The sequence below is a fragment of the Hemicordylus capensis genome, chromosome 4, assembly GCF_027244095.1.
Source record: "Hemicordylus capensis ecotype Gifberg chromosome 4, rHemCap1.1.pri, whole genome shotgun sequence".
NCBI classification, from domain to species: domain Eukaryota; kingdom Metazoa; phylum Chordata; class Lepidosauria; order Squamata; family Cordylidae; genus Hemicordylus; species Hemicordylus capensis.
Genome location: NC_069660.1, coordinates 271,571,156 through 271,584,986, shown reverse-complemented (window position 1 = coordinate 271,584,986; position 13,831 = coordinate 271,571,156). Strand labels below are relative to the sequence as shown.

Genomic DNA, 13,831 nt, shown 5'->3' with positions numbered 1-13,831 from the left:
AGTACCTGTCAACACTATATGTGATGGCAGGCTTAGAGTCAGAGAGCAGCAAGGAGCTGTAGAATTGGCTGGATCGTCCTGGATACTTGCTTAGAAATGGAAGGATGAGGGAGGCGTGAATGTCTCTGTAGAACAAACAGTGGAGGAGGACATGCTCGGTAGTTTCAATCTGCCCTGAGCCACAAGGACATATTATTCATACCAGTCAGACAAGTCACCATGCAGTCTACACGCTGGTCAAAAACCCATCTCTCTATATCCCTAACAATCAAATCACCCACTACTAAGAGGTCCCCAACCCCTGGAGGAGTATCCTCTGTGCAAGAAGATATGGGTGCATCACCCAAGGAAAGGGTCCCTTCTAAGGAAGCATTTCCTCTTCCTCAAATTGATGCCCTCCTTCCCTGAGACCGTCATTCGTTGCCTCCTCTTCCTGCTCTCTTCCTCCTCCTAACAATGCCACTTTCCCACCACTGTCACTTTCATTTCCCTGCAGTGCTTGCAGCAAGGAGTGGGTAGATGGGCTATTTTCTCTTCTGTGTGGGAGAGGAAACAGCCCATCAACTTTTCCCCACTGTGAGTACCAATGGTAATCACTACGCATGCACCCTAAGAGATGCTGTCAAGGCACATGCATAGTCATTGCCATTTCTCCACTGTGGGGAAATGAAGGCAACAGTGGCAGGGTGGCGTTCTTAGGAGGAGAAGCTGGCAGCTGAAGGAAGCTGAGGAAGCACAGGGGGGCTAGTGCCAGCCCTCACTCAAAAATATGAGGGGTGGGGCTTGGCAGGGTGTCAGGGCATCTCCCCACTGAACATGGGCTGCAATCGGACAAGCTATGCCACCAAACATTTCCTTTGGCTTTTCACAAGCTGCAGACTTCTTATGTCTGCAATGTCCCCAAGTCACTTGTGTGATCTCCCTTTTTTAGGATCTGGACCTTTTCTATGTTAACTTTAACTAACTCACTCTTCCTTATTATAACTGCTTCTTTATCTAGACCTCTCCTCTTCTCACTTTTGCTCTGCATTTTTAACTAGGGATATTTATGGGGGAAAGAGTACCATTATTTGATTTTATTATCATTTTTAAAATGTTTGATTTTTCTTCTTAGTCATTCATTAAAATGTGATTTATTTTGTTACTGATTTAGAACTAATACATTGGGTGGGTTCACACATAGTGGTGTCACCTGAAGTTCATGTAAGTACCCAGAACCCTGGAACCCCATGCTTCCCCTATACTCACACAAGTCTCTATTTGCTGCCAGGTTACAATATGCCAAGAAAGGTTGTGATATCCGAACCCACCAATTGACACATCCTGCCTTCCTTCTGTCAGATAACCTGATATCAGTAACCTACCTCAGATCTCAATTATGAACGTAGCTCGGGAGTGCTCCTAGACCCAAAGTTCTCCCTGGTTTCTCAGGTTGAGGCAGTGGCCAGGAGCACTTTTCATCAGCTTTGGCTGATATGTCAGCTTCATCCATTTCTGGAGGTAAATGTCCTTAAAACAGTGGTACACATGCTGGTAACCTCCAGGCTTGACTACTGTAATGCACTCTACACTGGGCTGCCTTTGTACATAGTCCGGAAGCTACAATTGGTATAGAATGCAGCAGCCAGATTGGTCTCTGGGATAACATGAATGGACCATATAACACTGATTTTAAAAGAACTGCACTGGCTACCAATATGTTTGCAGGCGAAATACAAAGTGTTGGTTATTACCTATAAAGCCCTTCACGGTTTGGGCCCAGGGTTTTTAAGAGAGTGACTTCTTTGTCATGAACCCTGCTGCCTGTTACGATCTTCTGGAGGGGTCCAGTTACGGTTGTCACCAGCTTGCCTGGAGGTGACCTGGGACCAGGCTTTCTTTGTGGCAGCCCCGGGACATTGGAATATGCTTCCTGTTGAAAGAAGAGCATCTCCTGCTGTTTGTTTTCAGGAAGACCCTCAAGACTCACCTGTTCTCGAAGGCTTTTAATTAGAATTAATTAACCGGATGTTCAGTTCTGGTCTGGATGGAACCGGGGTGGGGTTCAGTTCGATCCCGAACCTCTGGACTAAACCCCCGAACCTCCGGGCCAGTCTGTACATCCCTAACATACATTACAGATGTCAGATCCCCTGATACAAGTAGGGCAGAATGTGCTGAGACTGGTGGCTTCGGACATCATGTCCAGTCTCAACATATCAGAATCTGGGCAGGAAGTAGAAGCTTGTGCAAAGCATGTCCCTAGGGTTGTGGGTGCTCACGTGAATCTCAGGTGCTGTCATTACATGCCATCCATTCATTCATTACTGAGGCCATCAGGATGGAGGAATTAAGAAGAGTATTTGGTGCCACCCAGCAGAGTTTTACACAGTAGTACTGAGGCAGACTTGGGTACCAGTCAGTATCTTAAGCCACAACAGATTGTGCAAGCCAGTGAAGCAATGAAGCAGTAGTCCAGAGTTGTGAGCCTGCCATTCTTAATCAGCAGAGTTTACAAAACTATTACTAAGGGAATGGGAAAGCCATGCTGTGGTATGGATAAAATAAATGCTTAGGAACTGCATAGGTGCAAAACAGAATTGGAGGATTCTGCTTTTATAAAAGACTCAGGACAACCTTTGAACATTCTTGCTCAAAGAAAGAACACAGAACTACCAAAGGCAGTAGCCAGCCAAATCTTCGCCTGTTTCTTCCACAAACCTCCCCTTGCTACTGTGACTAGAGGGTTCAGGTGGAGTAATGTAATAAGAAAATCTATCAGATTGTTGGATACATTCTTGGAGATGTTGCTAAAATGGGTTTTGGATACGGATTGGGCACCTTTCCAGTGTTCATTTCACTGTCCTCTCTCTTTCCCCTCTCTATAACCTTTCTATGAGCTGTGATTTTAGAGCAACCATTCAAATGAATAAGTTCTGAATTAAACAAGTGAGCTCATTTGGAATGCATTTATTCGAACTCCCATATGTTTTTATAATGAAAACAAATGAAATGAATGGGGCTTACTCATTCTGTTTTCCATTTGTTTATAAAATGAATGCACACCTTTATTTCTTATACGGGGCACTCTGGACATCAACTATGTCACAATTATATCACTGCACTAAACAATATCACAACTAAAGAAATTTTGAAAGATATTGCAGCCATATTTACCCGAATAGAAGACAATTCTGAATTTAAGACAACCTCCTTTAAAAAATTATACCTTTATTTGCCTAAAAGGAAGAGGGCTCTGAATTTAAGACAATTCCCCAGTGTCTAACATCAAAGATCTTGGGGGCGGGGGAGAGACAAGTCTTGGATTCAGGTAAATACAGTAGTATTTATTATTAATAATTATTGCTGTTGTTATTGTTATTATTATTAACATTTTTATCTTATCATTCTTCCAAGAAGCTCAGCATAGTATAAATGGTTCTTCCACCATTTTATCCACAACAACCCTGAGAAACAGGATAGATTGATTGGTGCAAGGTCATGAAGGCAAACTTCTTGGCCAAGTAGTGACTGAATCCAGATTCTCCTTGGTCCTGGTCCAACACTCTGTCTATGTAGCTCAGCTGTCACAGGTGCTTCAAATCCCACAAATATTCAGTCCGGAGCTTAGACGAAGCTATTGTATGCAATTGTACAACCAACAGAACCACTCACCACCCCTCCCTTGCCCTCCCCACATATCACCTTATTCTCAATATTATCTCACTTGAAAGTACATTGGTATGAGATGACTACAACTTCTATCACCCCTGATTATTGGTAACTGTGGCTGGGAATGATGGGACATGTAATCCAACAGTTGGAAGGCTGAAGTTTGTGATCCTGTTCTAGAGCTTCACATATCCATCCTGTTCTAGAGCTTCACACGCCCACCCCTTGAAAAGATAGCTTTGTAATTTCCCACCCATTTGGACGCCCATGTATTAGTTACCTGGAACATGAATGTCAATGACCTGGGGGATCAGCCCACATGTATAGGAAAGTTGTGTGTGTGTGTGCACGGATGCACACACTTGTATTTCTGCCCTTTGACTTGTTTCACAAGAGCCCTTCTCTTTTTGCTAGTAGAGTTATTTTGAATAACCTGACCTATCCCAAGCCAAACCATGGCCACATTAGATTTGGCAGTTAAGATTCATTCTTCAGTTAATATGTCCTGCTAATTTTTATTACACAAATATCACCAAAAGAAACACAGGGCTCTATTTGGCTGAAGTACGTGCAGTACTTCATGATAACAGAGCCCCTGGCCTGGTTTATAAATGTACATTGTGTTTTGGCATAGTTACTTCGGGGATTTGATCACAAAGCTTCTAGCCACATATCTGTATCCCTAGAACTGCCTTCAGATTTCAGACAGAAAGACAAAGAGCTTTTCATTGAGAGAAAAACCTCATTGTCCAAAGATCTAAGCTATTAGAAAGATTTATAAATGGAATCGAAGTCTTCATTTGTAGCAAAACAACCCAAATTGGAAACAAATGCTGTTCCAAAGAACTGGTACAGAGGTCTTTTGCCAATAAGCAAATAGGAACCGCAACTTCATGATGTGCAAGCTGAGCACCAAGGGTTGATGGTGTTGGGTTACATGCTACCTAAGAGCCACGTATTGATCAACTCAGCCACAGAAGCCAAATGTGGGCATTTGCACCTGGGAAGTAAAATACAGGATATCAAATGCAATGCAGAAAGAAAGACGCATTAGTGGCTGTTCAGCGGCCAACCAGGTGCATTTGGGAAGCCCGCAAGTGGGGGGATGAGGAAAAACAGCCCCTCCCTCAGTGCTCACTACTACCTGCTGTTCAGGGCCATGTCACCTCTGATCCTGATGGAAGTATATAGCTGCCAAGGCTAGTAGTTGTCTTCTCCATGAATGTGTCCCTTTTAAAACCACTTAGTTTGGTGGCCATCACCACATCCAGCAGCTGTGAATTCCATATGCAAATATACATGCCATTTTTTTCCCTTGACAAAAGGGAACAGGAAGCCTCCCCCAAGTACACAATGAGGTTGTTCAGATGACCTCAGCTGCATGCTTGGGAAGGCTGGGGGAAGGCAGGAGCCTGTCTGCCTTGTGCCACAGATGAGCGGCAGTGTCTTGGACTCCCTCACGCCACATGCCCACACAAGCAGTGCCCCAGCAGAGTCCCAAGCTGGGATCGGGAGGAGGAAGTTGGGCTAAGCAGCCAAGTGGCCAGATGTTCAGATGACACTAAACGATTTAGGGTAGTGAAATCCAAAACAGATTGTGAGGAGCTCCAAAAGGATCTCTTCAAACTGGGTGAATGGGCGACAAAACGGCAAATGCAGTTCAATGCAAGCAAGTGCAAAGCAATGCAAGTGTGAAGCGATGCCCTCGCCCTTCCCCAGCTCCATATATATACTAATGGGGTCTGAGCTGTCAGTGACTGACTAGGAGAAAGATCTTTGGATCATGGTGGGCAGCTCACTGAAAGTGTTGACTCAGTGCGTGGCAGAAAATAAAAATACTAATATTATAATGCCATTATACAATTCTATGGTGTGGCCACATTTGGAGCAGTACAAGTTCTGGTCACCTTATCTTAAGAAGGACATTGTAGGACTGGAAAAGGTGCAGAAGAGGGCAACCAAGATGGTCAGCAGCCAGGAGCACCTTCCTTATGAGGCAAGGCTACAGCGTCTGGGGCTTTTTAGTTTGGGGGAAAAGGCGACTACAGGGAGACATTATAGAGGTGAATAAAATTATGCATGGAGTAGAGAGAGTGGACAGTAAGAAATTTTTCTCCCACTCTCACAACACTAGAACCAGAGGTCATCCCATGAAACTGAAGGCTGGGAAATTTAGGACCAACAAAAGGAAGTACTTTTTCACAAAACACTTAATTAATCTATGGAATTCTGTCCCACAGGATGAGGTGATGGGTCACTAGCTCGGATGGCTTTAAAAGGGGCTTAGACAAATTCACGGAGGACAGATCTATCAATGGCTACTAGTCTGGTGGCTATTGGCCACCTGCAGCCTCAGAGGCAAGATGCCTCTAACCAGTTGCAAGGGGGCAACAACGAGAGGGCATGCCCTCACTTCTTGCCTGTGGGCTTCTCAGGGGCATCTGGTGGGCCACTGTGCGGAACTGGATGCTGGACTAGATGGACCTTGCGCCTGATCCAGCAGGGCTGTTCTTATGTTCTTAAGTCCTCCCGCATCCCGGTGTGCCCCACGCAAGCAGTGGAGCAGCTGCTCTCAGTAAGGAGCTGTTGTGCTCGGCACAGCCACTCATTCCCACTGGCTCATTGCCTGAAAGGTGGTGGGCCAGGGGGAAGCCCAGCTACCCAGCAGTCATCAACACGTTATGTTCTACCTCAGTAAAAAGCCAGGTAGAAAAGGTGGGTTACTCAGGCCTGGAGCAGTCAGGAGCCCTCCACTCCTGGTGTTCCAGATGACATGAGCTGTTTGGGTAATCCAGGCAGCTCATGTCATGAGAACAGCTTTATTGTTGTGAAGTGTTCACCAGGCCACATAGCCATTACATGCACTGCTATGGCCTTCTATACTCTTCTATAGAAGGGAAATGCACTCAGTTTCAATCCAAAGAAGATTAGCCCAGCAAAAGGAGTGCTAAACATCTCCCTAAATAGAGATTATCTTTAGAAAGCACCAACTGAACATAGACCTTGCTTGCATAGATCTTGTTTTTATTTTAAGACGATACACATGTGTGAAATGCCTCCTTTACAATTGCCTTTCTGCAAAATGTTTCATCTTAATCAGACCCCATTTGCTTTCTTACTGTGCTTTTTATTTCAGGGAATATTCTGTTAAATTAGTGAAAAGAGATGTTCTTCGTTCCTAGCTTTTGAGCCTATAGGCTTAGTAGCAATGTGCTGGTTGTGATGAACTTAGACCAAAACCCAGAGAATGCCTTTCAGTGGCTTGTACAATGCACAGCAGCAATTTTTGGTAACAGCAGGTCCCCATGACACCACTGACTCCCTCTGAGATTCCTTCAGATGGTTTGTCTTGAAGAAAACGTCAAATGCTGCAAGGTGAAAGTGTCACTCAATTCCTAGTCAAAATCCACTGTCTTTCCAAATTCATATTAGGAAGCAAAATCAGTCAAGTATTTAGAGAGCCTTAAATCAGAAGCCACCTAATGGTGCAGCAGGGAAATGACTTGACTAGCAAGCCAGAGGTTGCCAGTTAAAATCCCCGCTGGTCTGTTTCCCAGACTATGGGAAACACCTATATTGGGCAGCAGCAATATAGGAAGATGCTGAAAGGCATCATCTCATACTGTGCGGAAGATGGCAATGGTAAATCCCTTCTGTAGTCTGCCAAAGACAACCACAGGGCTCTGTGGTCGCCAGGAGTCGACACCAACTCGATGGCACACTTTAATCCAGAGTACTGGATCAGTGGTTCTCAAACTTGGGTTCCCAGATATTGCTGGACTACATCCACTCCAGCCTTGGTCCACTGTGGCAGAGGCTGATGGGAGTTGCGACACACAACATCTGGAAACCCAAGTCAAAGAACCCCTGGTCTAGAGTACTGCTATAGCGAAGCTAACAAACCTTTACAACACTGAATAACTGTATTGCCGCATTACTCCATTACTAAACTGTATTACTCAGTGAAGCACCTGCCACAGTAATATTATTTCCCATGCCGGCAGGTAATGTGAGAACCACAAGAGGGTGGGAGTCCACACTGAGAATCAATGGAACAGCATGCAATTGTACTGTTGGACCCAGCACTGCAATGGCACTGTGGAGACCTGAATTCAAATCCCCATTCAGCCATGAAACTCACTGGATGACAATGGGTGAGTTACTCATCTCTCAGCCTAATGTACCTCTAGAGGTGTACACAAACTGATACGGGAGGTTTGGTTCAAGTTCTAGCTGAACTCAAACCAGACTGCCATACTATGGTTCTGGCCTCTGAACATGGAGGGAGGCCATTTGTATGACACGTTCAAAGATCAAGATTGCTTGTTTTTGTTCAGAGGCATGTAAAATAAGGTGTCTGAAAACTGATTTTTAAATTTTTACTTATGTTATTGTATTGTACTGTATTGCTCTTTGCTGTAGTGTTTATTTGGTCGTTGACCATAAATAAATGAGGTCAGTAAATGAGTTGAGTATGATGACACAAATTGTTGTGAACCCTAAGCGTATACACTGCTCCGAGCTCCTTGAAGGAAGAGCAGGATATAAATTTATATTAATAAATAAAACAGCTCATCACAAGAACCTGACTACTTTGCACTGCACGTAGGATGTTGCAAGACTGAATGATTGAATGCAAAAATCCTACACGTGGAAAATTAGCACATCATTGAGAAGGCTAGGAGAGAAACTTTCTAGACATATACTTTTCTATTGGGCGTGTGTGTGTGTGTATATTCAGGAGCCAGTCAGTCATACAACTTGTTAGTAGTTTCTCCCCTCTGGTTTGTATGCTGTTTTGGCTGTTTTTCTGAATGCTGCTATTGTTTTTTGATTTTATTGTTTTGTTCTTTTAATTTTGATTAGCTGCCTTGAGTGTACAGAGAGATGCAGGATACACATTTTTTTAAACAAACAAACTTTCTACCTTCAGTCTGAATTGGTACAGTCTAGGAATTGGTAGAGTCTAGGAAAATGCTGAACTGCTTGTCTAAAGAGTCTCTAACAGACTGGCGGACATAGTAGTTCCTTCAGGAACCCTTCCAGATTTACCAAATATATATGAAAGAAATTAGCTGCAAAGCAGCCCGTCAAACAGTTTCCAGCGCGCTGAACGTCCCAGAGACATAATCCTAATTCTGTATAAACAAGATTGCAATTAATAAAATCATTTTTTTAAAGGAACCATAAATTATTAACCTATCATTATCTAATGTGAGACAGTTCTGGATGTTGATAAGTGAAATCAGGTAGGAACAAAGGAAGCTGCCTTATACCAAATTAGAGGATTGGTCCACCTAGCTCAATATTGTCTACACACATTGGCAGCAGCTTCTCCAAAGTTCCAGGCAGTCTTATCTGGAGATGCCAGAGATTGAACCAGGGACCTTTTACATGCAAAGGCAATGCTCTAACACGGAGCCATAGCCATCACCCCTTCCCTAACATATTATAGTGTACTTGAAACCAAACAAGGAACCTTTCCACCTTTCCTCTAACAACAGTCATCCACATAAAAATAATTTCATTCATTCATTCATTCCATTTATATATCGCCCTTCCTAAAGTGGCTTACATAAAATAAAATAAAATGTAATGTAATAAAATGTAATTAAAAACACGTAATAAAACATCAAAAAGCATTTAGGCCAGATTAAACTTAGAATTAAAACTAGATATCGTTAAAAGCCAGGCTAAAAAGATGGGTCTTTAAGCATCTCCGGAAGGCCTCCAAAGAGGGCCATCCCCTTCTACCCACAGGGAGTGCATTCCACAACCAAGGGCGACGACTGAGAAGGCCCGACCCCAGGTCACCACCAGTTGAAGTGGAGGCACCTGAAGACAGACCCCTCCTGGTGATCTTAATGAGCAGTGGGGCTCTTGTAGGAAAAGGCACTGTCTCGGGTAGCTCGGACCTAAGCCATTCAGGGCTTTAAAGGTAATAACCAGCACTTTGTACTTTGCCCGGAAACATATTGCATACCTGCCAACTGCCCCAATTTACCCGGGACAGCCATGAATTCCCATGTTTCCCGGCTCATGAGCACGCAATGGAAAATCCCAATTTCCACTACTCCTCTCCTCCCTTCAGAGAGTCATCCGAGACACAGCCTTGAGGGAGGTGACTGTCCTGGAGAGACATAGCCTCTCTGAAGGAAGCCTGGCTACAGGGTCTCTCTGCAGGAAAGCAGGACCTGATTTGTTTAAGAGAGCACTTGAGTCAGCCTCAAAGGCAGGTTGCCTCTGAATACGTTGCTGGGGAGTAACAGCAGGAGGGAAGGCATGCCCTCAACTCCTGCCTGTAGGCTTCCAGGCATCTGGTGGGCCACTGTGTGAGACAGGATGCTGGACTGGATGGGCCTTGGGCCTTATCCAGCAGGGCTTTTCTTATGTTCTTATCATTCATCATATCCCTGCAGAAAGGATAGGATAATTTGCTAGAACATCAACTTCTTTGCTTTTCAGAATATCGCTGACGTACAGGAAATTGCTCAAAATAGACCCAGTGAAATTAAAAGGACAATTAGACATTGCCTAACTTTTACTTTCAGTGGGACTACTTTGAGTAATATTCCTCATGTCCGCCAATAAAAAAGAAAAGCATAACTAAAGCTGTATTGTAGACATAAAAGTGAATTAAGAAGTTTGCTATTGCAGCTGCCTGATTCATAGGAACATAGGAAGCTGCCATATACTGAGTCAGACCATAGGTCCAGCAAGCTCAGGATTGTCTATACAGACTGGCAGTGGCATCTCCAAGGTTGCAGGCAACAATCTCTCTCAGCCCTATCTTGGAGATGCCAGGGAGGGAATCTGGAACCTAGATGCTCTTCCCAGAACGGCTCCAGCCCCTAAGGGGAATATCTTATAGAGCTCACAAGTGTAGTCTCCCATTCATACACAACCAGGGAAGACCCTGCTTAGCTAAGGGGACAAGTCATGCTTGCTACCACAAAACCAGGTTCTATTACCCTTGAACTTCAGGGCCAAGGTCTAGGGCCTCTACACCCCCTGGGGCCCCCCAAATCATCTTTAGTCTGTCCTGGGTGGTGTGGTTTGTGCCCTCAAGAATCTACATGTTAAAAACTGATGCTTAACATGAAGTGGGGGCAGGGGAGGGCTTCAAAGGCCTTTAGGTCCAGGCTCCAAAATTATCTATGTGCACCTCTGTGTACACAGATACAGTTGTTCACATGTTATGTTGAATGCAGGTACAGTTGTATCCTTCCTATCTGTACTATGCATTTGGTTTACTTTTAAAATGAATGAAGGTATTGTCATTCACACAAAAATATGTATGTGCAGACGTCTGAACACAGGTACCACATTATGTCTGAATAGGGCTAATCCAAACAACCATGTAAAAACAGGCCAAAGACCCATTTAGTCTGCTTTCTAGCCAGAGGTTTCTGGGAAGCACACACAAGCATGACATGAGTTTAATGTTATGATTATTATATATCTCTACTTTTCGGTGCTTTTCAGTGTTCACCTCACTGAACTTAGGTAAGTTATGTTAAGAGAAATCAATTTGCCCGTGTCCACCTTAATGGCTGAACAGAGATTTGAATTTGGTTCATTCCCAGTACACTGGCCCTTTAAGAACACCAATATTCTTAAAGGACAAAAGTGTTCCTAAAGGACAGCCATGTCTGAGCTCGCTCTCTCGCTCGCTCTCTTTTGGAAAATGAATAGCTTACCTGCTGGGTTTTACACAGGAAGGCAATCAAGCTTTCCATTTTGGTGAATTTCTAAACAATGTATGGTGTATTGTATCGCCGATGTGCTACCCTACCACTGCATTTTGATCACGTTCTGATCCATACACAAGGAGTACATTAAAAATCATATTGCGTGTGTGTGAGAGAATATTTTTATATATCTATGCGCGCACACACACTCATAGACTTCATACAAATACCATACAATCACCTATAAAAAAAAATCATTCTAAAATGCACAGTCAAATGGTAGATTTGGAAGCAAATTTAAAACTCTGGTTAACAAGACATTCAGTGAAGCCTGCTGAACCTTTATAAAATACAAATTAACAGGAGTGTATTTGAATTGTTAAAATGAACATTGCATTTCAAATTGGTTCGTGACTGTTGCCTTATTATCATAAATAGAAGAAAGCTATTGTTGCAGCTCCACCTAGTGGGCAGACGGATGGATTGCAACAGAAAAGGAAAGTTCAGAGGAGCTGGCTGTCGCTGCATTGCCTATGATCAGTGAAGCAGGAAGATAATGCCGCCACCTCACCCCACCCCCCAAACCCCTTCCCTGCTTCATTTACAGTTGCTAGGGGATGACAAGTATTAATCTTAACTTTCACTTCATATTCAGTGACTGAATTTTAATGTCCATTTTCCTCATCCATAAGAATCATGCATTTGTCTTTTTGAACTCATCTGAAGATACTTTAAGCGCAGAAGGCAGCGGGAGGCAGAGGAAGGAAAAAATACTACACAGTGTTCCTCAGCACTACCCCAGAACATTAGCAAATTAGGAGATGGAAAATTAGCTGGTGATTCTCTTTATTTAGCAGGGAGAGAGTAACTGGCCCTATCCACCCCCAGCACAGTACTACCAGTGACTGTTGCTGGTGTCTATCTTGTGTTTCTTTTTAGCATGTGAGCCCTTTGGGGACAGGGAGCCATCTTATTTATTTATTATTTCTCTGTGTAAACCGCCCTGAGCCATTTTTGGAAGGGCGGTATAGAAATCTAATCATCATCATCATCCTTTATCATGAAAAAGTTAATTTAGCCAGTGTGGTGTAGTGGTTAGAGTGCTGGACTAGGACCGAGGAGACTTGAGTTCAAATCCCCATTCAGCCATGAAACTAGCTGGGTGACTCTGGGCCATTCACTTCTCTCTCAGCCTAACCTACTTCACAGGGTTGTTGTGAAGAGAAACCTAAGTATGAAGTACACCGCTCTGGGCTCCTTGGAGGAAGAGTGGGATATAAAATTTTTTTTAAAAAAATGCGCAGAATGCACAACAGACCCCAAGTCAGCAAGGATTTTAAAAAGTTACAATAAAATATGTCGCTTCCATTCCCATTTCTGCTTCTCATTGACATTCTGCTCAGGAATAAAATCCTCAAAATACTATTCCAATGCTATTTTCCTATTTAGCCGTGGAGATATCTTGGCACAAAACAAAAGATTCCTGTGCTTTTGTTGCACAGGAATGCAACAATGCATGCATACATGCTACTACTACCGCTACTACTAGTATTTAAATACCACTTTTCAACAAAAGTTGCCAAAGCAGTTTACATAGAGAGAAAATAGATAGATAGATATGTAGATAGATAGATAGATAGATAGATAGATAGATAGATAGATAGGATGAATTCCCTCTCCCCAAAGGGTTCACAGTCTAAAAAGAAACACATGGTAGACACCAGTAACAGCCACAGGAGGGATGCTTTGCTGGAGTTGGATAGAGCAGCATGCATTTTTATATGCACATCATCATATATGCTTCATCATATGCAACTTTTTCACAAGCAAACATTAGTCCAGGAGTCGTTGGACCCAGCATCCCCTCTAACAGAGAATTCCAGATGTTGTTGACTACAGTTCCCAGCATCCCCAGCTGCGATGGCCTTTGGCTGGGAATTATGGGAGTTTTAGTCATCAACAGCTGGGATTCCCTCTTAGGGGGAACACTGCATGGATCTTCAGATGTTATTGGGCTTCAACTCCCATCCTCTGCAGCTACAATGTACTACAAGAGCTCCAACAATGTTTGAGGACCCAAAGTCAGAAACCCCTGAAGTAAGCACATAATTCTGGCAGCAACTCAGGAATGGGCCTTCTCTGTAGTCCCTTCTAGGCTGTGGAATGCACTCCCTATAGACATTCATGCTTTAACCTTTACCAGCCTTTAAAAGATGCATTTTTTAAGCCTGGCTTTTAGTAATCTTTTATTGTTTTAAATTGGTGTTTTAATAGTTTGTTTTATTTTGTCTTTATTGCCTTTATTATTATTATTATTATTATTATTATTATTATTATTATTATTATTTTGCGAACTACAGCCTTTGGAGTCAAGCAGTCTATAAATTAAATAAATAAATAAACAAACAAACAAACAAACAAACAAAATAATAGCTCTGGGATATGTTCACATATGGTATGCCCACAGTGCGGGGGGCAGAGCAGGGGCG

At 43.2% G+C, this 13,831-nt stretch overlaps 1 long non-coding RNA gene across 1 annotated transcript in view; it reads left to right on the top strand.

Moving 5' to 3' along the window:
- LOC128322656 (uncharacterized) overlaps positions 1 to 13,831 on the top strand; it is a 71,228-nt gene that overhangs the window by 40,026 nt on the left and 17,371 nt on the right. Inside the window, exon 2 of the long non-coding RNA XR_008305857.1 lies at positions 7,656 to 7,805. This is a non-coding gene — a long non-coding RNA (uncharacterized LOC128322656). The remainder of the gene's footprint in view (positions 1 to 7,655; positions 7,806 to 13,831) is intronic.